Source organism: Lithobates pipiens, unplaced genomic scaffold, assembly GCF_037356315.1.
Source record: "Lithobates pipiens isolate NorthernLeopardFrog02 unplaced genomic scaffold, aLitPip1_a1.2 Scaffold_18, whole genome shotgun sequence".
In the NCBI taxonomy this organism is placed as follows: domain Eukaryota; kingdom Metazoa; phylum Chordata; class Amphibia; order Anura; family Ranidae; genus Lithobates; species Lithobates pipiens.
This window is the reverse complement of record NW_027507758.1, coordinates 137679495-137706659: the sequence shown is the minus strand read 5'-3', so window position 1 is coordinate 137706659 and position 27165 is coordinate 137679495.

The following is a 27165-nucleotide window of genomic DNA, read 5'->3' as shown; positions in this document are numbered from 1 at the left end:
AAACGAATGGAACAACGTTCCTAGGGACACTCACTTCATAGGTGTTCAATGGGCTGCAGAGCTGATGAGTCCAGTCTGATGACCGAGGGGGAGGTGTTTATTTCAGCTCCATCTGAAGCGTTTGGCTTGGAGGCAGAGGTGTAATGCTGCACGCTGGGTGGTAAGGATCAAGCTTAGTCACCAGATGATATCAGCTGTGCACATAGGCAGCTTAGAGAACGCTGCACTGCTTGCAGCGCCGCTTGTCCGAGCGACTGTGGATCACATGAGAGGCTTGTCACGTGGAAGGCTGTGAAGGGGAAGGTTGCTATGCCGACTCTCCTGCTTACATGTTTCGCGCTCCTGCGCTTTGTCAAAGCTGGAGCGGCATACAGCAACCAGAAAGATAAAGGCATCGGGTAGTGTGTAGGGGCGGGAACTGTCAGAGTCTCTCAGGTTAACCCCTAATGTGTCACTAAGCCTCCTGCAGTTAAAACCTTATTAGACAGGGGTCTGTGTCAGTGAAAGAACTGTTAGAAAACAGATCATTAGACAGATCCCCGTGAATATAACTATAATGAATACATCTAATAGGAAATGTGGATTGAAACATATGGTAGACACAGTGGTGTAGTGGTTAGCACTCCCAATAGTGGCCAGTACTAATAGTTTCACTAGCGGCCTTTTGGCCTATATAGATCACATCTTACAGCCATTGGTGGTGCAACTTCCTTCCTATATTAAGGACTCCAGTCAGGTGATTGAGGTTATGGAAAACTACAGATGGTCTGACGAATATATGTGGGCCTCTTTAGACGTCAACTCGCTTTATACTTCTATACCCCACGAAGTGGGACTGAATGCAATACAACACTTTTTGAGCATTGATGAAAGCATGAACTCCAAACAGTCTAAATTTTTATTATTGAGCATAGAGTTCTGCTTGAAACATAACTACTTCACCTTTTTAGACCAATTTTTCCTCCAGCGCCAATGTACAGCCATGGGAGCCAGTTTTGCCCCGGTATACGCGAACCTCACCCTGGGCTTTTGGGAGGAACAAAAAATCTGGAGAAACAATCCTTTTGCTGAGTTTATCGTATTTTATGGTCGTTATATAGATGACATTCTGCTCATATGGAGTGGCGGAGTTGAGACTTTTTCCTCCTTCGTCACTTATTGTAACAACAATTCTATGGGTCTATCTTTCACATCGGTCATTGACCAAAACCATCTGGTCTTTTTGGACCTTGTACTTTCTCATAATGAGCATAGTGTCACCACTAGCAATCATATTAAACCCACGGCAGGCAACTCTTACCTTCATTATAAGAGTTGCCATCACCCTGCTTGGAAGAAAAATATTCCTAGCGGTCAGTTCCAAAGGTTACGCAGAAACTGTACCTCAACTGAGGACTACACACAACAAGGCCAGCAGATGGCAAAAAAATTCTTAGAAAAAGAATACCCAGATGATTTAGTTACACAGGCCTTTATGGAACACGCAACCAAGCATTCACCTACGAAAAAACGTCCCAAAAATTCCACTAATGACTATACTACAATTAGGTTTATTTCTACCTTTAACACACAATATAAATATATGTCTAAAATAATTCTTAAACATTACGATATCCTAAAGCTGGATCCGATTTTAGCACCATTCCTTCCGGTCAGACCCCAAATCACTTTTAGACGCTCTCGTACAATCAAAAATATTATTGCTCCCAATAAACTTACAAAATCCAATAGAAAGGATAATAATATATTCCCTGATATTAGGATGTACTTTGATAATAGATGTGGGATTTTTAAAAGAGGTTGTTATACTTGTCAGTCCATCCCTAACGGCCAATCCACCATCACTACACCCAAAGGAAAAACCTTTGAGATTAAACAATTCATCACGTGTTCTACTGAATACGTAATATATGTTTTACGTTGTCCCTGTGGCCTCCTTTATGTAGGCTGCACTATGCGGGCCCTACGAGTCAGGGTGGGCGAACATCGGCGCCTGAATAAAGAGTGTTGCATTCAACACAGCGTGCCGCGCCATTTTCGCCATTGTCATGATAAAAACTTTAAAGAAATGGAGGTCCTTGCAATTGAGGCTATCCCCAAGGGTACTCTAACGGCCAACGAAAGATTCTCCCACCTTTGTCGCAGGGAGACCTTCTGGATATATCTTATGGGGTCTCTCTCGCCTGATGGCCTCAATGAAGACATTGACATCCTCAGCATAACTTCTTGATATAGGTTACTCAGATATAATCGCTACTCATCGTTCATGACCGCCACCCTACATTTTTTATAGAAAATATCTTTTCAGTTTTTTATTATTTTTTTTTTTCCATTATTTTTTTAAACTTTATTTTTTATTTCTTTATTATTATTATTATTATATATATATTTTTTTTTTATGATTATTTATAATTTTTTTTTTTTTTTTTTTTTTTATTTCATAATACTATTTTTATGAACGAAGAGTAGTTAATATATTTATTCCAACTATCCTATAGCAAAGGACTATAGCAAAGGACTTAATAACATATCTAAAATATATCTTTTAAATAATTTGTTTTTTTGCCCTTGGTCTCCACAATTTCCCCCCCCCTTGGTTTTTTTTTTACTTATAGTGTCCTTTTATCCATAGCAGTCTTCTCCCTTCTGTATATCCTTTAATAATATACCTTTTTGATGACATTCTCATTCAAATATTTTTTTACTATAAATCACATAGTAGTTAGTTTTTTTCATAGTTGGTTGGGTTGAGTGTAGACACCAGTCCATCAGGTTCAACCTGAGTGTCTGCGGTTGGCCCTGTCCTTGTGCATTGGTCCCTGACCTTAGGGAGCCCACAATCCAGGGTCCCCATTTGTATACCATGGCCAATTTTTTTTTTTTTGCCAGAAGCTAATTGGCCTGCCTGCATGTCTTTGGATTGTGGGTGGAGACCGGAGTGCCCAGAGGAGACCCACACAGGCACAGGGAGAACATGCAAGCTCCAGGCGGGTGGTGTTCGTGGTTGGGATTCGAACCGGCATCCTACTTGCTGTTAGGTGAGAGTGCTAACCACTACACCACTGTGTCTACCATATGTTTCAATCCACATTTCCTATTAGATGTATTCATTATAGTTATATTCACGGGGATCTGTCTAATGATCTGTTTTCTAACAGTTCTTTCACTGACACAGACCCCTGTCTAATAAGGTTTTAACTGCAGGAGGCTTAGTGACACATTAGGGGTTAACCTGAGAGACTCTGACAGTTCCCGCCCCTACACACTACCCGATGCCTTTATCTTTCTGGTTGCTGTATGCCGCTCCAGCTTTGACAAAGCGCAGGAGCGCGAAACATGTAAGCAGGAGAGTCGGCATAGCAACCTCCCCCTTCACAGCCTTCCACGTGACAAGCCTCTCATGTGATCCACAGCCGCTCGGACAAGCGGCGCTGCAAGCAGTGCAGCGTTCTCTAAGCTGCCTATGTGCACAGCTGATATCATCTGGTGACTAAGCTTGATCCTTACCACCCAGCGTGCAGCATTACACCTCTGCCTCCAAGCCGAACGCTTCAGATGGAGCTGAAATAAACACCTCCCCCTCGGTCATCAGACTGGACTCATCAGCTCTGCAGCCCATTGAACACCTATGAAGTGAGTGTCCCTAGGAAAGTTGTTCCATTCCTTTACACTGACTTTTCATACAACGCTCTGGGTTCTTTCAGATGATTGATTGCATTCATTAGGCATTCGATAGCTGTGCACATTGGTCTTTGGTTTTCACCTTTCCAAAGTTATAATTGAGAGATCTGAGGAGCTTTTCATTATCAAACATCTGTCCGTTTTATGATTAGTGTTTTTTATGTGTTTTAGATCCTGCAGGGATCAGATGTCTGTGTTCATTGTTTACATTTAATAAATGACATTTTAAAGTCTTTTTCACATCAATCTACTAGTCCCTTTGATGCGCTGTTTTTGACCAATGGAATGGTTTAGATCAAAGCATATTCATGTGTTAGAATGGCCCAGCTAAAGTCCAGACCTAAATCCAATTGAGAATCTGTGGCAATCAATCTGACAAGATTGAGCTATTTTTCAAAGGAGAATGGGCAAAAATGTCACTCTCTAGATGTGCAAAGCTGGTAGAGACATCCCCAAAAAGACTTGCAGCTGTAATTGCAGGGGGAGGTGGGTCTACAAAGTATTGACTGAATACAAATACACACCACGATTTTCACATATTTATTTGTAAAAAAAAATTTAAAACCATTTGTCATTTACCTTCAACTTCACTATTATGTTCCACTTTGTGCTGGTCTATCAAATAAAATCCCTATAAAATATATTTATGTTTTTGGTTGTAACATGACAAAATGTGGAAAACCTCCAGGGGTATGAATACTTTTTCAAGGCATTGTAAATACACCTATAAATGACAAATAATCATAAACCCAAGGACAGCATTAGAAAAATGCACCTAATAAATGTGTTGTTAATAATAATAAATGATAACTAATAAATTATTATTATTGTGGAAGCTGGAAATGTGTGTAGAACGCAAATTCCAGGCAACCTCTGTTCTTTTCCAGAGAGTGTAGGGTTTATTTTATCCAAGCAACAGACACATCTGATAGAGTATATAAATAATAATACAATAATAAAAGCCCTTCAGAATATTCAGTCTTTCTGTTCATATTTTACCATGATTAAGCTCCACTGAGCACAAGAATATTCACATGAGAGGCACAATTGGGGAGTATCATATGCTTCTTACAAGAAGGTGTTGACCTTCTTAAACTGAGCAGTCAAACATCATTTTATACAACCATCCACTGGAACCATCTATACTACATGCCCAACTGGTTATTTATGGCACTCTCATAATAAGCATTCAAATGGAATTTTTCATCAATAATCCACAAGTAATTATCTCAATTCAATGCTTTTCTCTGAAGAAATGTTAAAATAAAAAGCTTCATAGTGAAGTATTTAGGGAAAAAAAGTATTAACAGAAAATATTACACTCACATAGTTAAAAGCTGATAGGCATATCACAAATATTACAAAGTTGAAATCCGAAAAACACTCCGCAGTGCTCAGCATGATCATGTCACACACCATGTAGACTCTATGTCCTATGTGTTTCGTCATATGGTGACATCGTCAGGAGCGTGACTAGCACCAGTTGTTACGTAACGTTCTATATATCAGAGAAACTGGAACAGAACTATCTGTAATTCCAGAGACCCATAGGGGAGGAAATTATACTGGCACCATATGCATTCCATAACACGGAAATATGCAAACTGGCAATGACGCCATCCTGTAGCCCTATGCACTACAGTTCCCAGAACCCAAGAAATCAATAATAACTCCATCATGTGGATAATAATATAAATGCAAATCTAATACAAATCCTTACTAAATTCAATAACAAATGAACACATTTCAAGATTAAAAAGATACGTATCAAAGAAAAGGTCATAAAAGACACATAAAAAAGGAAAGGAGACATCCTATAAAAATATATATACAGTTATATATTTGGACACAGGCACAGGCACAATTTACATACCTTTGGCTCTGTATGTCACCAAAAAAAAAAAAAATGTCTCAAAACAATCCATAATAATTTGAAATGCAGACTTTCAGCTTTAACCGGTTCCCGACCGACTCCTGTAAATATACGTTGGCAGAATGGCATGGCTGGGCAAAATTATGTACCCGTATGTTACTTTGAATTTCCCGCCGTGCGTGCACCTGCCGAGGGCTCCGTGACCATGGTCGCAGGTCCCGCGGACTCGATACCCGCGATTGTGTCACGGAGCTCAAGAATGAGGAGATGCCTATTGACACCACACTGATCATCTCCCTGTCATCGGGAGCAGCGATCAGTGTGGTGTCACACACAGCCACGCCCCTAGGATCACTTAACCCCTACACTACCACCTAGTGGTTAACCCCTTCACTGCCAGTGGCATTTTTACAGTAATCAATGCAGTTTTATAGTATCGATCGCTGTATTAATGCCAATGGTCCCAAAAATGTGTCAAAATTGCCCGATGTATCCGCCAAAATGTCGCAGTCATGATAAAAATCGCTGATCGCCGGCATTACTAGTAAACATTTTTTAATAATAATAAAAATGGCATAAAACTATCCCCTATTGTAAGAGAACTGCTCTGGCGCACACACGTGTGCATGCACGCACTTACAGGCAACATAAGAGAACTGCTCTGGCACACATGTGCGCACGCTCGCGGGCATCAGCGGACTTCCAGGGCGCTGATGCACACACGTGTGCGCAATGGACTACGTGCACGTGCAGGAGTGCATTCCTAGCGCCAATTGGCACCTAACAGCCTATTTAAGGGGTGCTCTGACTCACATACAGTGCTGACTGATCTTCAGCTGTGTCCTGATCCTTAATTCGTGTTTTTCGCCGCCTGATACCTGCTGCTAGACCCGGCCTTCCCCGACTCTGCCTCTGGACTCTGATTCATTCCTGATTACTGGTTCCTGATCTCGGCTTCCATTTGACGTCATATCAGAATCCTACCAGGTACTTGACACCTATTTTGTAGACAGTATAACTTTTGCACAAACCAATCAATAAACACTTATTGCGTTTTTTTTTACCAAAAATATGTAGAAGAATACGTATCAGCCTAAACTGAGGGAAAAAATGTTTTTTTATATATTTTTGGGGGATATTTATTATAGCAAAAAGTAAAAAAATAATGTGTTTTTTTCAAAATTGTCACTCCTTTTTTGTTTATAGTGCAAAAGAGGTGATCAAATACCACCAAAAGAAAGCTCTATTTGTGGGAAAAAAAGGACGCCAATTTTGTTTGGGAGCTACGTCGCATGACCGCGCAATTGTCAGTTAAAGTGACGCGGTGCCGAATCGCAAAAAACGCTTTGGTCAGGAAGGGGGTAAATCCTTTCGGGGCTAAAATGGTTAATTCAAGGGGCTGAAGATAAATATCAAGCGCATATTTTAGGAACTGCAACCATTTTTATACACAGCACCCCACCCCCATTTTCAGGGGTTCAAATGTAATTGGACAAATTAATATAATCATAAATAAAATGTTAATTTTTTATATTTTGTTAAGAATCCTGTACTGACAATGACTGCCTGAAGTCTGAGACCTGTGGACATTACCAAAGATTGGGTTTCCTCCTTTCTGATGCTTTGCCAGGCTCTAACTGCAGCTTTCTTCAGTAATTTTTTTTGTTTGTGGGTCTTTCTGCCTTAAGTTTTGCCTTCAGCAAGTGAAATGCATGCTCAATTGGGTTGGGATCAGGTGATTGACTCAGCCATTGCAGAATTTTCCACTTCTTTTCTTTCAAAAGCTCCTGGATTGCTTTTGCAGTGTGTTTTGGATCATTGTCCGACTGTACTGTGACATGCCGTCCAATCAACTCTGCTGCATTTGGCTGAATCTAGTCTGACAGTATATATCTGAACACTGCAGAATTCATTGAGCTGCTTCTGTCTTCTGTCACATCATCAATAAACACCAATGACCCAGTGCCACTGGAAACCATGCATTCCCATGCCATCACACTACCTCCACCATGTTTTACAGATGACGTTGTGTGCTTTGGATCATGAGCTGTTCCAAACCATCTCAACACTTTTTTCTTCCTGCCATTCTGGTACAGATTAATCTTAGTTTCATCTGCCCAAAGAATGCTTTTCCAGAACTGGTCTGGCTTTTTTAGATGTTTTTTGGCAAAGTCTAATCTGGCTATTCTATTCTTCAGAACACTCTGTATTTGCTCTCGTGAAGTCTTCTCTTAATTGTAGACTTTGACAATGATACATCCACCTCCTGGAGAGTGTCCTACACTTGTCTGTATGTTGTGAATACGTTTTTCTTCACCATGGAGAGGATCCTGCGATCATTCACAACTGTTGTCTCCTCTGGACGTCTAGGTCTTTTCATGTTGCTAAGCTCACCTGTGAATTTTTATTTCCTCAAAATGTACCAAACTGTTGATTTGGCCACCCCTAATGTTGCTGCTATCTCTCTGATGGATTTGTTTCATTTTTGAAGCCTTACAATGGCCTGTTTCACTTGCATGGACAGCTCATTTGAAAGCATGATGTAGGTTCACAGCAATAGATTCTAAATGAAAATATCCTATTTAGAATCAGCTCCAGACCTTTTACCTGCTTAATTGATGAAGAAATAATGAAGAAGTGGCCCACACTTGGCCATGAAACAGCTTTTGATTCAATTGTTCAATTACCTTTGTTCCCTTGAAAAGGGGGGGGGGCTATTCTTAAGAGCTGAATTTCCTAAACCCTTCCTCCAATTTGGATGTACATACCCTCAAATTGAACCTGAGAGTGTGCACTTTCAGCCCAAATCCATTATATAACTATAGCTTGAATATGTTTTGGTAAATACCTGAAACAATGTAAAATTGTGCCTGTGTCCAAATATATATGGACCTAGCTGTATATATATATATATATATATATATATATATATATATATATATATATATATATATATATATATATATATATATATATATATATATATATATAAGCATATATATATAAAAGCATATATATATAAAAGCATATATATATATATATATATATATATATAAGCAAAATTATTATAAACACCTCCTCTAATGGTACAAGTCCACTCCCAATTGGAATTCAACTCAACCAAAAAGCTGGGAAAATACTATTATCAAAAATCCAAAACAGCTGACAGCCACTAGCGATGGGCCGAATGACCCCCTGTTTGGTTTGCAGCAGAACACTCGACAGGGGAAAAGTTCTAACTTGAACGGCGAATCCCATTGAAGTCTATAGGAGCCGAACAGGAAAAATCAAAAGTGCCAATTTTGAAGGCTTATATGCGATTGGTCATAAAATGGGTGGGGGTCCAGGTCCTGCCCTGGGGGACATGTATCAATGCGATTTTTTTTAAGTATCGTTTTTCAGGAGTAGTGATTTTAATGATGCTTAAAGTGCCCAGCATGCACAGCTCCATGACCTTAAAAAGGGGCGGGGCCACCAGGTGATGTTGCCAGGTGGCCCCGCACTTGCCTATATACGAACTGCCAAAATGTGGAGGAGGCATTCAGCGGGCATCTGTCCTAGAAGGTGGAGAGTTTTTTACTTTTTTAAATCTTTAGGGTCGGCGGTGTGGCGGGAGTCATCAGTGACGATGGCTTTACATCGAGGGACACAGTTTTTTTATTTTTTAATAAAGGATTTGTCAAAAACTTGTCACCTGTTTTGTTCTTTTGTAAAATTATTTGGTGAATGGGTAGGGGTCTATGTACCCCTACCCATTCACATAAGGGGGCTGGGATCTGGGTACCCCCTTGTTAAAGGGGGCTTTGAGGTTCCGATAAGCCCTCTGCCCGCAGACCCTGATAACCACAGCCCAGAGTTGTCAGGAAGAGACCCTAGACCTCATAAACATGCAGACAAGGTGCTTCAGGGTGGGGGGCTGAGCCCCCACCCCAAAACGCCCCCCATGTTTAGAGTATGTGGCCTGGTATGGTTCAGGAAGGGTATGGCTTCCTGAACTGCCAGGCTGCATGCTGGGGTAACAGTCTGGTATGGATTTAAAATTGGGCTGTTTTTTTTTTAACCAGTACTTTTTTTTTTTTTTATTCAGCTGTCAGTGGGGAAACCTATTGACAGCTGATGACTCATCAGCTGTTAAGGATGCCGCAGCCAGCTTCCTAGCCCTGCTCTTTAAAAAACTGTTTACACTGTGCCCTGATTGGGCAAAGCTTTGCCCAAATCAGGGTGCAAAATGCACTGTGCAGCACAGCGCATTGCAGGGTATTTGGCAGGGTGAACACACTGCAAATTCGAGTGTTCGGTAAGTGGTAAAACAGGCAAATGTTCAGCCCAAACTCATACTCAGGCCAAACCAAGACTAACAGCGACAATTAAAAATATCAACTAGTATTAATTTAACAATTCATGTCCCGTTCTATATTAAACAGGAATGGAGTAAATGTTTCTTAATCAAATATCAAATGAGTCTCCAATTTAGAGATTTCTCGTCTGATATGGGTACCTCTCCAATTAACAGTAAAGTTAATAATGGCCATAAAAATAGTTCCTACTGGATTTTTTTCTATGGTAGATTACATAGTGCTTTGATATGTGACATGTTCATTCAAATATGTTTGCAACATTCGTACAGTACGACCTACATATTGCAGGCTGCATGGGCATTGTAACATATAAACCACATTTTTAGCTGAACAAGTAATACAATATTTGATGTCATAAGTTTTAGATGTACTTTGAGAAAAAAAAAACTTAATTTAACTGCCCTTATTCATCTTTATTCATCTTACATATCGCAGATCTACAGCAAGAAAAAAAGTCTTTCATATACTGGAAAAATATTGTTCTCCTAGGACAACTGGTGACATTAGGGAGCAATTTGAAGCTTCAAATTAGGAACACTCACCGCTATACATTTTTGTGGGAAGATCTGGCAAAAGTGGGCTCAGAATTCTATTTTTTTTTTTAAAAACACTCCCTTAGATAGCAAAATGTAGAGTTGAAAAATTTGTCAAAAACAAACAACCATAAGTGTGCAAACTAACATTATTCTCAGATTTACCCACCACCAACTTATTCCTGTCATAAAAAGCCACCTCAGCAATAATTTGATCCAACCTATCCACATCATACCCCTTATCCAGAAGGTATAACTTAAGGAGATGTGCTTTTTCCAGATAGTCTTCTTGGTGAGTCTAATTACATTTTAACCTAATAAATTGACTGATTTTATCCACGCTGAATGGTGACAACTATCTTGTCAGGATGCACATGCCAGAAAACAGAATAATCCCTTTGGAAGAACTCCTGGGCACAAGCTAAAACTGATTCCCTTTTTGTGCTCATAAGAATTGGGCACTGGCTCATTGATATGTGCATGCATGAACTCGCACACACACACAAGCCGCCGTGCATCCTAGTGCGCACTGACGCTTGCGTGCACATGTGACAGATGCTGGCGCTAAACAGACCCAGCCAGTGCTCAGATTCAATGCTGCCTTGTCTTCGGCCTCCTGTGTATCTGGTATCCTGTGAACCTGTATCCTGCTTCCAGTTATCTACCCAGCTTGTCTTGACCATTCCCTGAACTCCATCTGCATCGACCTCAGCTAGTTCACTGACCATTCCTCTGTCTGCTTTTTTGGCTCCAGTTCCACTGATCAATTCCAAAAGGAAACCCCCTTAAAGGGGGTTTCCTTTTTGAATTAGATATAGGGATGGGACCACCATGCTACATTTGTTGACTCAGTGAAAGTCCTCCTCTTTGTGTTCACTGATCAATTCCAGACCCAGCTTGCCTCCTGACCATGTTTCTGTCTGTGGCCTGTACTCGATTCTTCCCGTCTGTGTATGACCCAGCCTGCCTGACCCAGCTACCATGCCTGACGCCTCCAGCAGCAGCTGCCTGTCTACCTATCTACTTGCTGAATCCATCTGATGACTTCTTCTGCCCAGCAAGAACTCCTGTCCTGCTGCTTGCAAGACTTCCAGGCACTCAAGCGACTCTGCACTCCTGCGCCTCCTGTCTACACTATCAGGGGCCCCAGAGTCAGCGGTGTAAGAGAGGCCTTCCTCATCATATCAGGCTCTGCTACCAGGTATGTGATATATCGAATCCCATATAGCCATTACGATCTGTTTCTTTAAAATAAGTGGCAGAATCAATAGAACCTCTTTAATCACAATTCTCTGATCATGTATGTGAACCTCCTGATGGCTCGCCTCATGTTGTAAAATAATGCCACAATCCCTGGAATTCAAATGCTGAATAAAACCATTTAGAAATTCCATATCTTCATCCCATAGGATGAGGACATCATCAATATGTCTTCACAAAATTAAAAGCTCAGGTCTTATTAAAGATGATGCCCTCCTCCCATTTGACTATAAATAGATTGGCCATACTCAGTGTGACTTGAATCAGAAATAATTGTGCCCCATCAAAAGTCAAGCAATTGAAGCACAGACTCTCTCTGGATGCGTAACAGCATCTCATCTCTGTAAGAAACATTCAACATCTTCTAACCCGTGATGATGGGATAAGATATTATAGAGGGATGGAATATCTGCAGTTGCCAAGATGTAACTATCCTTCTATTGTAAATATTTCAACACACTGATAACTCGAGTACTATCCCTCACATAAGAAGGAATTTGTATCACAAGTGCTTGAATGATCCCATCAATATATCTTCTGAGCTTGAAAGTGACTGAATCAATGCCACTCATTTAAGGTCGACCTGAAAAATTGATGGGGACCTTATGCATTTCCAGCAACTAATAAATCAACGGAACCTTTGGGGCAACTGGCACCAAATATACCCTTTTCTAGTAAGAATATTTTCCCTATAATTTTGGTTAACAATCTCTTCTAAATCCTTCTTAAATTTGCTTGTTGGATTGAAACTAGGAGGTAAATATGTTTGCAACTGGGGGTTTCATTGGGTTGAATGGTGTTTCATGAGTTGTACCAAATGCACTGCAAGATAGTATTTGGTAAAAATTAGGAAGACCCAGACCACCTTGAGGTTTAGGGAGTTCCAAAGTGCATCAAGGGATTCAGGGTTTCAATGTGCCCCAGATGTGTTGAGCGACACAGCGCTGTAAAATTCACAGACAATGAGCTGGGACGGGAATGGGCAGCATTCCAAAGAGATAAAGTATTTTTGGTAATAAAGTTATTTTGACTGCCACAACTCTCCCTATCCTGGGGACTGGAAGAAAAGACATCCAAAGATGAAAGATGGGCGAGCATAGAAGGATAATTTCATTTGTAAAGGTTGTCAAGCTTACTAGATAACCTACGGTAATTCCTAGATAAGGAAAAGCTTGCAATTTCTGTGGTTTTATTGTCAATCCAGATATTTTGGTGAAGCTCTCTAGGGTTTGCAGAAGGTTAGGCATAGAATAGGATTGGGGGAAGAGGTCACCCCTGCTTCTGCCTCTGCTTATAGAGAATGGGTCAGATCTGGAACCAGCATATTTTAAGATTGTTTTAGGGTTATTGTATAAAGAGACCACCGACAACCAAAGGTGGGGATCAAAACCCCAACGACGCAGGACATACTGAAAATATGACCAATATACCAAATCAAATGCTTTCCCAACATCCAAAGAAAGAAGACAAGTTGGTATTTGTCACATGTATTCATAGCAAGGTTGTTCCACGAACACTGTCATTCACTTGATATAGGGGTATGAACCCCACCTGACCCTTATCTGTCAGGACTGTCAGGGCAGGGACACCTATTCAGTTGAAGTGAGTAAACAGCACAGAGCAACTCTTCGGGAGATATGGATCATTAAAGAGGGTCTTGTTGTACCTCCGAAAGTGCAGGTATTGAGAGAAAAAAGTGCGTCTGCTTAGGGCTGTTAGAAGTTTCCTTCAGCCGAGTACAGTTGTAACAGGTGTCTGCGAAATTCATGGAGCACCTTAAGCGGGATGCTTGTGTAAATATTGTTTGAAAGCTTAAGGCGTATGGATTTATGCTTGTGGTCTAGTTTCCTAAGGGCAAGGGCCAAAAATGTATCAGGTTTGTTAGTTTTAGTGTAAAATGTATGCTTTAATCTACGGATTAGCTTTTCTGCAGAGGTCTGAAAGGCAGTGAAATGAGTTTGGAATTCATTATCAAGCTTTTGGTGAACAAGTCACCTCTCGAATATGTGCCTCCCACAGAGTAACAGGAGAGATGTCAGATGTTGTATTATGAGTGATGTAGTCTTTGATGGCTATTTGGATATCCACACAATGGGCAGGGTGAGCTAAAAGAGAGTCATTTATGTACCAAGTGAGGTCTGGAGCTTTGGGTAGTAAAGAGGATAGTGATGTAATGGCTGTCCCCATCAGCAGCCTGATGGAAGATGAGAGTAGCATGGGAACAGAACCCACTGAGACAAAAATGTGATCTATCAATTAGAATATAAAAATGATGAAAAAAACACTCTACACCAATGACATATTTACTATAAGCAGCAATTCTCCATTAAGACATATGTAGAGTTAAAAAAAAGCTTTTTTAACAGCTTTTTAATTTGTCATATGGCAGGCTGAGGCTCAGTTCGAGGCTTGGCTTTTTTTGCTTTGTATAAGCGATGATTTAGTGCACCGCTCGTGTCCCCAAACGACGTCATCTTATGATGAAATGCATAGGATTGGATGGTGGAGATGCATAACAAGAATATCAATACTTCACTTGTGGACACTTTTTTCATCACTGGTTTTTGAATGTATTTTTTTTTCAATCTAGTGCAACTCATTATACATATCAATTAGAGAGTGCTGCTATAGGATCATCTGAAATTAGAGTTTAGAGGGGCTAGTTTGAACCGTGAATGGAGATTTATCCAGATATGGGAACATTACTTGGTTGGAATCACTACACAGCATCACTTCTTCCAAAGCAAGCACATAGAATCTTCATTTTCAATGGTCCAAAACATATCCTGTATCAGAGATCACATGGCAACCCAGGATATGGCATCTATTACCGTATATTACAAGTTTAGCAAAAAAAATTATTTAAAAAAAACACTATGTTAAAAAGATAAAAAATCCAGACAAATCTTCCCTCTCTTACAAATGAAAAAAGCAGTACAATATGCTGTACTTACTAATGATCACATTGTGGGGACACAGCTTTGTGAATGACTAGCAGTACCAAAAGGGTAAGTTATCAGTCACTGTGGTTCTATTGGCTCATAAACGTCTAACGTTTGACCAAAGGTGTGTTTGAATGTTTCCTGTTATATGTGTTACTAGTGACCTCACTAATTACCAGTGGATATGTGCTGTTTTGTGAGACATTGTGATAGTGTAAATATCTGACTGTATATTAAACTGTAATTATTGCCCATTTATTTTCCTTTTAAAAGATCGTAAAATGTCAGTTGTCTGGAAGCTAAAGGTTCAAGAATACTGTATATGCACCGATATAGATATATCTCAGTACCAATTCCAAAACTTACCAGCAGGTGGCAATACAGAGCATTCCCAATATTACCTTTTCTATGCTTTTCACAAAACGCATCAGTAACAATTTATCTTATAGTTAACACATATCTTTGTTTTTTCTTTTTTGCATTGAAAGTATTCAGGTACAAAAAGGCCATATGTGTTTCCCTATTGTCTGTTACAAAGATACACCATTCCCTTGCATTTATCTGGTAAAACCTTGCAGTGATTCATGTTTCTCTGTTTTGTGTTATGGTCTTTACACTTGCTGGTTAGTAACAGACTCTAACTTTACAATTAGATCATCATTCGCTTGCCTTTCTGGCTCTGTATTATTTGTAAAGTGTGTTTGATGGATTCATTGCTCTGGGCACTCTGTGTGTTATAAACAGGCATTTTCCTGGCAAAAGAAAAGACATTAGTGTTCTACAGCTAGCAATAGTTTGTTTTCACCTACGATGAAGTTAGGAACAATTGGCCCTGCCTTAAAGGAACATCTAAGTGAGCTCAGTTGAGTCAACCTCCATATCTAAGAGCTTTCCAAATGGATTTCAGCTAAAAGGTGTGCCTAACCATCTTGTGTCGATATAAAATCTTGTACATATTAGATGTCAGCATTTCTCATACCAAACCTGGAGACTGTCATGAGCTAAAATAGGCACATTTTCCATCCCTGTTTATGGTTAGCAAAAGATAATCATTCGCGATATGACCAGTTTATACACAAAATGGGCAAATGTTTGTGGACACCTGACCATCACACCTATATGAATTTGTTGAATTTCTATTTCCAAATCCATGGTAAATAAAATGGAATCAGCCCCCATAAAACCTTCATCCTTTCTCCCACAGTCACTATGGGATTCCTTTTCTGCATTCTGCAAAATAAAAAAAATTAGTTGATCCTGCTGTTCACTGTCCCTCCCTTCTTGTGTGTGTCTCCGCCGCAGTCTGAGATTGTGTATATCAGTCGTTGCCTAATCTACTGAGCATGCTCCATTTCAGTTACCTGTTCATTTCCTCCTTTTTTTATCTGCGCAGCCGAAATGACCAGTTTGAGTCATGCATGTGGGCGTAAAGTTATACTCCAGAGAAAAAGAAGACAGATCTATTAGTAAGAGCAACACACATTACACTTCTTAGGCAATTAACCCCTTCATTGCCCCTCTTCTTAACCCCTTCCAAGCCAATGTTATTAGTACAGTATTATCACTGATAACTGTATTAGAGTCACTAGCGATGTCAATGTCAGTTAGTCATTTACAGTTCCTCCCAGCCCGTATCTGTTGTGCCAGATTATCACAGTCACACTATAAGTCTCTGATCACTGCCATTACTAGTATAAGTAACTAAGTAAGTAATAAGTACTAGTAAGGTGGACAGGGTAGGGGCTGATCGGACATACTGGTGCAGGGAGTTCCAAAGGATGGGAGAGGCTCTAGAGAAGTCCTAAAGGCGAGCATGGGAGGAGGTAACAAGGGAGCTAGAGAGCAGGAGGTCCTGGGAGGAGCGGAGGGGACGATTTGGGCAATATCTGAAGATGAGGTTAGTGATGTAGATTGGGGCGATGTTGTGAATGGCCTTGTATGTTATGGTTAGCATTTTGAATTTTACACGGTGGGGTAGGGGAAACCAGTGAAGGGATTGGCAGAGAGGAGCAGCAGTTATGGATTGGTTAGTAAGGTGTATTTGTCTAGCAGCAGAATTCATAATAAACTGAAGGGGGGTAGTCTGTTTAAGGGTAGGCCATTAATGTGGGAATTGCAGTAGTCAAGGCAGGAAATAATCAAGGATTATTAAACAGGAAGGGTCAAATTCTGGAGATTTTGTGGAGATTAAGGTGGCAAGATTTAGTCAGTGATTGGATATGGGGCCTGAAGGAGAAGTCAGAGTCAAGGATTACACACAGGACCCTAGCATGTGTGGAGGGACCAATGGTTGTGTTGTTGATATTAATGGTGAAGTCACGGTGGGGGGGGGGGGGGGGGGGGGGACCGTGAAGGAGGAAATATAACAAGCTCAGTTTTAAAAAAAATTCAGCAACAACAAACATAGGGGAGACAATTATATCATCAACAAAGGACAATCTGTACTGGATCGATCAAAAAGTTATACAGTACTAAAAAAACAGCCATTTAGAACATGCAAAGTATATAGTAACAAAATCTATTTCTTTTCGTATGTGCCTAGTAATATGTGATACACTGTAACTATAATCCATATGCAGGGTAAGTAATTGGTGCTTGTTAGTCGGTTATTATATGAATTTCATCCACATTTTCGAACTGAGAACCTGAAGAGGAGGGGGTAGTGGATGGGTAGAGGGGAGAGTTATCAGAAGTGTGAAAGAGAATGGTCCCTGTGGGAATGAGGTGGGTAATAGGTGAAGGGCAAGAGGGAGTTGGAAAGAGGGAGAGGGGTGCAGTAGGAAGGAAACTAAGGGTTAGGGCATGCCCCACCCTTCTTTACCCCTCCCCTCCCCCTTGCGGTACATAAGTTAGAAACTAACATTTTAGGTGCTCATTATTTGGGAAAATTCTATGGAGTCTACAAAATTTATCAAGCATGCCCAAATTTTCCAGAATTTCTCCGGGGGTCTCTCTTGCCTGCTGGATGAGGTCCTCCACCTCAGCAGCTGTCTTAATACGTTTAAACCAATCGGCTATAGTTGGGGGGTCTTTTCTCTCCAGTATAGAGGTATACACATTTGTAGCATTAATTAAGTGGACAACCAATGACTTGTTATATGTGGAATGAGGTAAAGATGTGAGGGGTAATAACAATTGGGCTGGTTTGTAGTCTGGCGTATGTGTTCTATGTTAGATATGAGATGATGAAATATTGGATATGTTTTTTAACAGAAAGTAGAGGGTAGGGTTTTTTTTTTCAAAATGTTGGGTATATTTTGGTTTATATAAAAAAAAATGAAAAAACCCATTGGGGATCAAATACCACCAAAACAAATCTGTATTTGTGTGAAAAAAATTATATAAATGTAATTTGCATACAGTGTTGCATGAACACGAAACTGCCAGTTAGAACAGCACAGTCCTGAATAGCAAAAATGCCCTAGTCATGAAGGGGTTAAAACATACCAGGGGTCAAGTGGTTAAAACATTTTTTTTTATATAAAAATAACGGAATTGGGAAGCACAGATCCAGGAGGTGGCAAGGAATCAATTGAGGATGGAATAAACAGGACCAATAAACAGTACAAATGGAAAAAATCATCAGAATTGTCAAACCCATTGTGATAGTGCCAGCAATGGAGTCAAAGGTGGTCGAGAAATGGCTGTCCTGTTTGCGTGAGAGCTGTAGACAGAGGGGGCTGCAGACCAAAAATGGGAAGCCTGAAAACACATTCCAACAGCTGGGAGTGGTTACCATAACCAAAACCAGGCTACATCAGGGAGGGGAAAGGCTGGGCACAGATCCAGGAAGCACGATCACCATATGACCAGAGTGGAAGATGACAGAGCCGCTGCAGCGGCCAGTGAGACCAGAGATGGATGCTGGAGGGGCAGCGGGAACGAGGCTGAGCTGCAAGGTGTCCGGACACCACAGGACTCCTCCCCGGTTGCGTCCAACTGCTGTAGCGGCTCTGCCATCTTCCACTCTGGTCATACAGTGATCATTTCATAATTGTAGTGAAGGTTTACACTCAGGGGTGTGGGGACTAAAGGATGCTATTTTGGTAGGTGTCATGTACGACCTGAGGGAGATTTTTTTGGGTGAGTTCCCAAAGAGCAGAGCATTTTGTTGATTTATAGATTGATTGTAAAGCTTGTTGCCATTGTTGTTCATTGTAGCATTTTCTCAGTTCTGACTCCCAGTGGAGATGATATTGTAAAAGAGATATGTCTTTTGTCTTCGAGGATGGATTTGTTAAGAACTCCCATGCTTTTGGAGGTATGGTATAAAGAGGTTATATTGAGTTTAGGAAATGTCTTACTCAGGTATAAGTGAAGAGATCCATTTGGGGGAGGTTTATTCTCATTGTAGGCTAGAGAAAGTTTTAGGTCATGTCCTGTGGAGTAGGCTTTGTATGGATTTAATACCCTTTCATGCCAATTGAGTTAGTGATAGGTCTGAGGATAGATGATGTAAGACCTCTACCTCTACTGGGATTTGTGGTATGGAGACGGTGGGGGTGTTGGTGCCATTATGTATCCACTAGGGATGAGCTTCGCGTTCGAGTCGAACGTACGTTCGACTCGAACATTGGCTGTTCGGCCGTTCGGCGAATTCCGAACGTTTGGGCCGTTCGCGTCAAAATTCGAGTAGCGCGCACCGACCACAATGCACTGCGGTGGCGCAGTGCATTGCTGGCTCATGATTGGCCAAGCATGCACTGTGACCCCGCATGCTTGGCCAATCGTAGCGCCAGCAGCGAGGAGAGCCATGATTGGCCACAGGCATCCTGCCTGTGGCCAATCATAGCTCAGGCTGTGTAGTGCACGCCCCACACTATATAAGGCCGCCTTTTTGAGGCGGCCTCGTGTAGTGTGTTAGCATCTGAAGCAGTGGGTGTTCTGTGTACCTTCAACACAGTACACACCAATCGTTTTTGGCTGATTTCCTATCTTGCTGCTGTGTAGTGGTTGTTGTCTGTGCCCTGACCGCAGTATACACCACTATATTCACCTCACCTATATAGCTAGTGATCTAGCTTTAACCACTTAACAACTGCCCATTGCCGATTAACGGCTTCAGGGCGGTTGTTTGAATCTGAGAGGCCGTTAATTAACGGCCTCCCAGAATTCTGCTCTCGCGGACGGAGTGATCACTTGTAAACAAACCGGCGTCATGTTATGACGCCGGTTCCTCCCTCCCCCTCTCTGTACCGATCGGTACAGCGGAGGGGAAAGAGATCGGTGTCAGCAGCGATGTGGGCTGCATCTGCAGTGCCCACATCGCTGCTCACCGAATTTAACCCCTCAATTCCCTGCCAATACTCTGCAATACCAGTGAATACTCTGCAGTACCCTGCCATTACTCTGCAGTACCCCGCCATTACTCTGCAGTACCCCGCCATTACTCTGCAGTGCAGTACCCTGCCATTACTCTGCAGTACCCCCCATTACTCTGCAGTACCCCCCAATACTCTGCAGTACCCCCCAATACTCTGCAGTACCCGCCATTACTCTGCAGTACCCCGCCATTACTCTGCAGTGCAGTACCCTGCCATTACTCTGGAGTACCCTGCCATTACTCTGCAGTACCCCCCATTACTCTGCAGTAACCCCCATTACTCTGCAGTACCCTAACATTACTCTGGAGTACCCCCCAATACTCTGCAGTACCCTGCTATTACTCTGTAGTTCCCCGCCAATACCCCGCCAATACTCTGCAATACCCTGCCATAAATTGCCATACCCAGCCATACTCGGAGATACCCAGCCATACTCGGTGATACCCTGAAATACCCAGCCATAGACGCCCCCCCACCCCTCACCGCCCTCCGGTGCTTCTACCAACTCGCCAGTACGATCAAAGCCAGAATCTTTTTTTTATTTTTTATTTCAGGCTTCCCAGCCTAGAGGTGAGATGTGGGGTCATATTGACCCCCAGATTATACTGTAAAGAGGACCTGTCACCCCATATTCCTATTACAAGGGATGTTTACATTCCTTGTAATAGGAATAAAAGTGATCAAAAATATATTTTTGGGGAAAAAAATGTCAAACTAAAATAAATAAAGTAAAATGAACAATAAAAAAAAAAAAAAAAATTTTTTAAAGCGCCCATGTCCCCATGTGCTCGCATTCAGAAGCGAACGCATGCGTAAGCCCCGCCCACATATGAAAACGGTGTTCAAACCACACATGTGAGGTATCGCCGAGAACGTTAGAGCGAGAGCAATAATTCTAGTCCTAGACCTCCTCTGCAACTCAAAACATGTAACCAGTAAAAAAAATTTTAAGCGTCGCCTATGGGGATTTTTTAAGTAGCGACGTTTGGCGCCATTCCACGGGCATGTGCAATTTTGAAGAGTGACATGTTTGATATCTATTTACTCAGCATAACTTCATCTTTCACTTTATGCAAACATTGGGCTAACTTTACTGTTTTTTTTGTTTGTTTTTTAAGCACAAAACTGTTTTCTCCCCCCAAAAAACGCGTTTGAAAAATTGCTGTGCAAATACCGTGTGAGATAAAAATTTGCAACGACCACCATTGTATTCTCCAGGGTCTTTTGGTATGCATATGCTGTGTGTGTGAAATAACCTGATAATATGACAATTTTGTTAAAAAAAAAAAAAAAGGAAATAAGTCGTCAGTACTTCAGGTGTGATCAATTTTCAGATATTGGCACCATAGCTTGTGGACTCTATAACTTTCACAAAGACCAAATAATATCCACCAATTTGTACTTATTTTTACCAAAGATATGTAGTAGTATGAATTTTGGCCAAAATTTATGAAGAAAAAATTACTAATCTGCTAAATTTTATAACAGAAACGAAGAAAAATTCATTTTTTCGCAGAATTTTCGGTCTTTTTTCTTTTATAGCACAAAAAATAAAAAACTGAGAGGTGATTAAATACCACCAAAAGAAAGCTCTATTTGTGTGAAAAAAAGGACAAACATTTCCTATAGGTCCAGTGTTGCATGACTGAGTAATTGTCATTCAAAATGTGAGGGCACCGAAAGCTGAAAATTGGTCTGGTTATTAAGGGTGTTTAAGTGCCCAGTGGTCAAGTGGTTAATAATAGAGCTTGCAGTCAGTAGTGTTAGGAGATAGTGCGTGCTATCTGCGTGCTCTGTACCCAGTACATACCGCTATAATATAGGGCAGGCCCCTACTTTCAAACATCCAACTTACAAACATCTCCTACTTGCAAACGCAAGGAGACAGCAGCAAGTGAGATGAAAAAAGATGGACGAGAAAACAAATTATACAGGGGTGATAACCCTTCCCTATGTTTTCCAAAAAGCTTAAAAATAGTTTGTTTGACTGGAGCTACACTTTAAAAATGTACCGGTTGAAAATTAGAAACAGATTCAACTTAGCACAACAAACCTACACAGTCCCTGTCTTGTTTGCACCGCCTGTATACTGCTGTTCTGAGTATATAGGGCCTGGGGGCCACACGCATTTCCTTTTTTTAATATGGGTACGGGGTTCCCCTTAATATGCGTACAAGACCCAAATAGGCTGGTAATGGGCAGGAAGGGCTACCCATGCCATTTTTCTGAATGATTTTCAACCATATTGCAGGAACCAGATATAACATTAAAACCGCAAGCAGTTTTAAATGGTGTTATTTCCGTTTAATGTCATTTTGTGCAGGGACTGTTCCAAACACGGGAAACACGTGGCACTTCACAGGCATACTACAGACACCCCCCAGGCACCATATTTAAAGGAATATTTCACCTTTTTTTTTCACTTTAATCGTCATTAAAATCAGTGCTCCCGCCAAAACTGCAGTTTTTAAAACTTTTTTTTGCAGTGACCCATGTCCCATGAGGCAGGAAGCAGGTCCCCAAACCCTTTTTAGGACACTATCTTGCATATTAGCCGTTAAAATTAGCACTTTCCATTTCGAACGTTCGAGTCCCATAGACTTCAATGGGGTTCTAACGTTCGTTTCGAACGCGGGGGTCGTTCGCAAGTTCTGGTGCGAACCGAACCGGGGGGTGTTCGGCTCATCCCTAGTATCCACTTTTTCCATGCGTGAGCTAAGGCTTTCATTGCAGGGGAAATGGCTGTAGGAATGGTGGATCCTAGGGGGGGTGCTTATTAGCCACCTTTGTAGGTTTGGGCATAAAAGTGATGTGTCTTCTATTTGACCTCATAGTGTACTTGGAATGGTAGTTGGGCCAGTATGGATGCTAAATAATAGCCTTCAAAATCAATGGATCCTGTTCCCCCTGCTAGTTTGTGTTTTATGAGTTTTGAGTGTGCACATCTGGGTTTTTTGCTCTTCCAGATACATTTGTTGAATATAGTTTGAAGAGATCTGAAAAAGGACAAGAGTATGGGAATGGGGAGGGTTCTAAATAGATGCATCATTTTAAATGCTGCAAGTCTATCTGACCACATAAATTCTTGTTTCGTTAGGGATTGGGTGTCTGTATGTAGTTTGGTGAGGAGTGGTTTAAAGTTAGTTGAGAAGAGGCTTTTTACTGATTTTGTTAGCTGTATTCCTAAATATGTAATGCTTTTATCAGCCCATGTGAAAGGATGATGTAGCTGTAGTATATGTTTAGTCTTGGCATCGAGCCGTAGGTCTAGAATATGTGATTTGGTCGTGTTTACTTTATAGTAGGAAACATTACTGAATCAATTTAGTGCAAACTATAACCAATCTTGTTTTGGTAGTTTACCCTTTATAGTATTATCTAGTATATACTTTTCTACTAGACTTCAAGGTATATATTGCCTTTTCTTTCCCTTCCCTCCCCACTCTATTTGCGGAGGTTCCTACACCCGAGTCAGGCTTATCTCTTGGGACTGCTACACATGATTTTGCTCTGGGTAAGACGACGTATGGGGGTGAGACCACACAAGTTATATTACTGTTATGTTATTGTTATTTCTGTGAATAATGTCATGATTAATATTTTCTTTTTTCTTTTCATTTTTAGTATATGTCAAATTTTGCTCTGTAAACATCATATACATGCAAAAAGCTCCTGAAGAAGCAGCAGTGTTCTGCAAAACATGTCAAGTATACTAAATATAGTTTCTACTGGGTAAACACAGTCCTTGTAGTTACATCTGAAATATTCTAAAGAACTTTTTAGAAATAGATTATACATGTATTTTAATACATTTTTGTAAATTTAATAAAATTCTACTTTTTTTATCATTTGTTTCCCAAGCGTTTGTATAGTACCATTAATGTCCACTGTGGCCTCAATACAAAACATTTTCTTCAAATTGATAGGGTGAAGGTACCCCCCTGCTTATTGTTCTACTTTTGGCACTCCACTTAGGTATAGTTTCTCTCAGATCCATGGTGACACCTCCATGCATCAAATGTCGTGGGAGGTGAGAAATTTTTTCAGTGGAGATTCTCTTCTTTTTGCTGCTGACCTGGTGTCCATAGGTATGTCAGTAGGGATGAGCCGAACACCCCCCGGTTTAGTTCGCACCAGAACTTTCGAACGGACCCCAAATTCGAACGAACGTTAGAACCCCATTGAAGTCTATGGGACTCGAACGTTCGAAATTAAAAGTGCTAATTTTAACTACTAATATGCAAGATACTGTCCTAAAATGGGTTTGGGGACCTGGCTCCTGCCCCAGGGGACATGGGTCAATGCCTAAAATGTTTTTAAAAATGGCTGTTTTGGCAGGAGCACTGATTTTAATGACGATTAAAGTGAAAAAAAAGTGAAATATTCCTTTAAATATCATGCCTGGGGGGTGTCTATAGTATGCCTGTGAAGTGCCACGTGTTTCCCGTGTTTAGAACAGTCCCTGCACAAAATGACATTTAACGGAAATAACGTAATTTAAAACTGCTTGCGGTTTTAATGTTATATCTGGGTTCTGCAATATGGCTGAAAATCATTGAGAAAAATGGCATGAGTAGCCCTCCCTGCCCATTACCAGCTCCTTTGGGTCTTGTACGGATATTAAGGGGAACCCTGTACCCATATTAAAAAAAGGAAATACGTGTGGCCCCCAGGCCCTATATACTCAGAACAGCAGTATACAGGTGGTGCAAACAAGACAGGGACTGTGTAGATTTGTTGTGTTAAGTTGAATCTGTTTGTAATTTTCAACTGGTAAATTTTTAAAGTGTAGCTCCAGTCAAAAAATCTATTTTTAAGCTTTTTGGAAAACATAGGGAAGGGTTATCACCCCTGTATAATTTGTTTTGCCGTCCGTCTTTTTTCATCTCACTTGCTGTTGTCTCCTTCCGTTTGCAAGTAGGAGATGTTTGTAAGTTGGATGTTTGAAAGTAGGGGCCTGCCCTATATGCTCTGCAGAAATGGCGGAACAAGGTGTTGGTTTTGGCACAACATTGTAAGCCCTCAAAGTGACTCTTGGTGGGCGCTGGAGCGCCCTGCTGTGAACGATTATATCAAGAATTGTAATTACATGCCATTGTTGAACAGTGGTAGAAAAATTGACCTTTGGTGGTTGTGGTGCTGGTGCCACAACACTATAAGTCCTCACAGTTACTCTGGGTGGGCACAGGAATGGGCCCTCCTGTGAAATATTATATCAAGAATTGCAATTACATGCCCCTGTTAAACAGGGGCTGAAAAATTGGGCTGCTGGCACTGGTGCTGGTGCCACGACACTGCAACCTCTCCCATATACTCTAGTTGTAGTGCAGGAATGAGCCCTGCTGCAAAGCATTGCATCAAAAATTGTAATTAAACGCCCTGTTAAACAGGGGCAGAAAAATTGGGCTGGTGGCATCACCCAGAACCAAAAATGTTCTTCCAACATATCAGCGGAGGAGGAAGAGGATAGACAATCAACATAGCAGGACAGTCACTCAGCATAGGCAGTCTTGAAGGGATGTGATATTTTAAAAAAAATTATTCGGTTACATCCTGATTCATCCTGTGATCCATAACAAAGCCACCAGCAGCACTGAAGGTGCGTTCCGAAAGAACGCTGGATGCAGGACAGGCCAGTAGCTCAATTGCATACTGTGCAAGCTCTGGCCAGTGATCCATCCTCAAGACCCAGTAAGCCAGAGGATTTTCGGTGGGAAAGGTGTCCAAGTCTGACCTTGCCCCTAGGTACTCCTGCACCATGTAAATCAGAGGCTGGCGATGGTTGCTGGAACCGATCATACCTTGGGGTTGCGGACTAAAAAATTGTCTGAAAGCATCAGTCAGACAGCCACCTTCTCCACCGCTCCTTCTTACCGATGCCTCAGCAATACGTTGTCCAGGACCAGGAGTTTGTAACCTTCCAGTCTCTGGAAACGCGTTGCACAGACCTTTCTGAAAGGCCTCCCGGAGATGTCTCATCCTCTGCTCCCTCTGCGATGGCAAGATAAGGTCGGCAACCTTATCCTTGTACCATGGATCAAGGAGAGTGGCCAGCCAGTAATGGTCGCTCTCCTTGATCCGAAGAATATAAGGATCCTTCTGCAGGCTTTGCAGGATGAGGGAGGCCATGCAGCGTAGGTTAGTTGAGACATTCGGTCCGGAGTCCTCTGGGTCACTAAGGACAACATGATCCGCAGCTACCTCCTCCCAGCCACGTACAAGTCCACGGGTTTCTTGGGACTGTAAATCATCCCTACAAGACTGCTGCTGCTGCTGCTGATGCTGATGCTGAGTGCCAGCCTCCACCTCCATGCTGACACAATCATCCTCCTCCTCCTCATCCTCTTCCTGTGTGATGGGTGGCACAGCAGGAACACTGTCTGGATAAAGGGGGCCTTGAGAGGCAAGGAAGTCCTCCTCTTCCTGCCTCTGTTCTGCCTCAAGTGCCCTGTCCATTATTCCACGCAGCGTATGTTCCAAGAGGTGGACAAGAGGTACAGTGTCACTGATGCATGCACTGTCACTGCTCACCATCCTTGTGGCCTCCTCAAACGGTGACAGGACAGTGCATGCATCCCTGATCATGCCCCACTGGCATGGTGAGAAAAAACCGAGCTCCCCTGACCCTGTCCTGGGGCCGTAGTCGCACAGGTACTCATTGATGGCCCTCTGCTGCATGTGCAGCCACTGCAGCATGGCCAACGTTGAGTTCCACCTGGTGGGCATGTCACATATAAGGCGGTTCTTGGGCAGGTTCAACTCCTTTTGGAGCTCAGCCAGCCGAGCACAGGCCTTAAATGATCGGCGGAAATGCACACAGACTTTCCTGGCCTTCTTCAGGACATCCTGTAAGCCCGGGTACCTGCCCAAGAACCGCTGCACCACCAGGTTAAGGATGTGAGCCACACAGGGCACATGGGTCAGTTGTCCCTGTCGGAAGGCGGAGAGGAGGTTGGTGCCATTGTCGCAAACCACCATTCCTGGCTTAAGCTGGTGTGGCGTCAACCACCTCTCGGCCTGCCCCTGCAGAGCTAACAAAACATCCGCCCCAGTGTGGCTCCTGTCCCCCAAACAAACCAGCGCAAGCACGGCATGGCATCATTTTGCCTGCGTACTTGCATAGCCCCTGGAACGCCTACGGAGCACCGCTGGTTCTGAGGACAGAGCACTGGAAGAGGCCATGGAGGAAGAAGA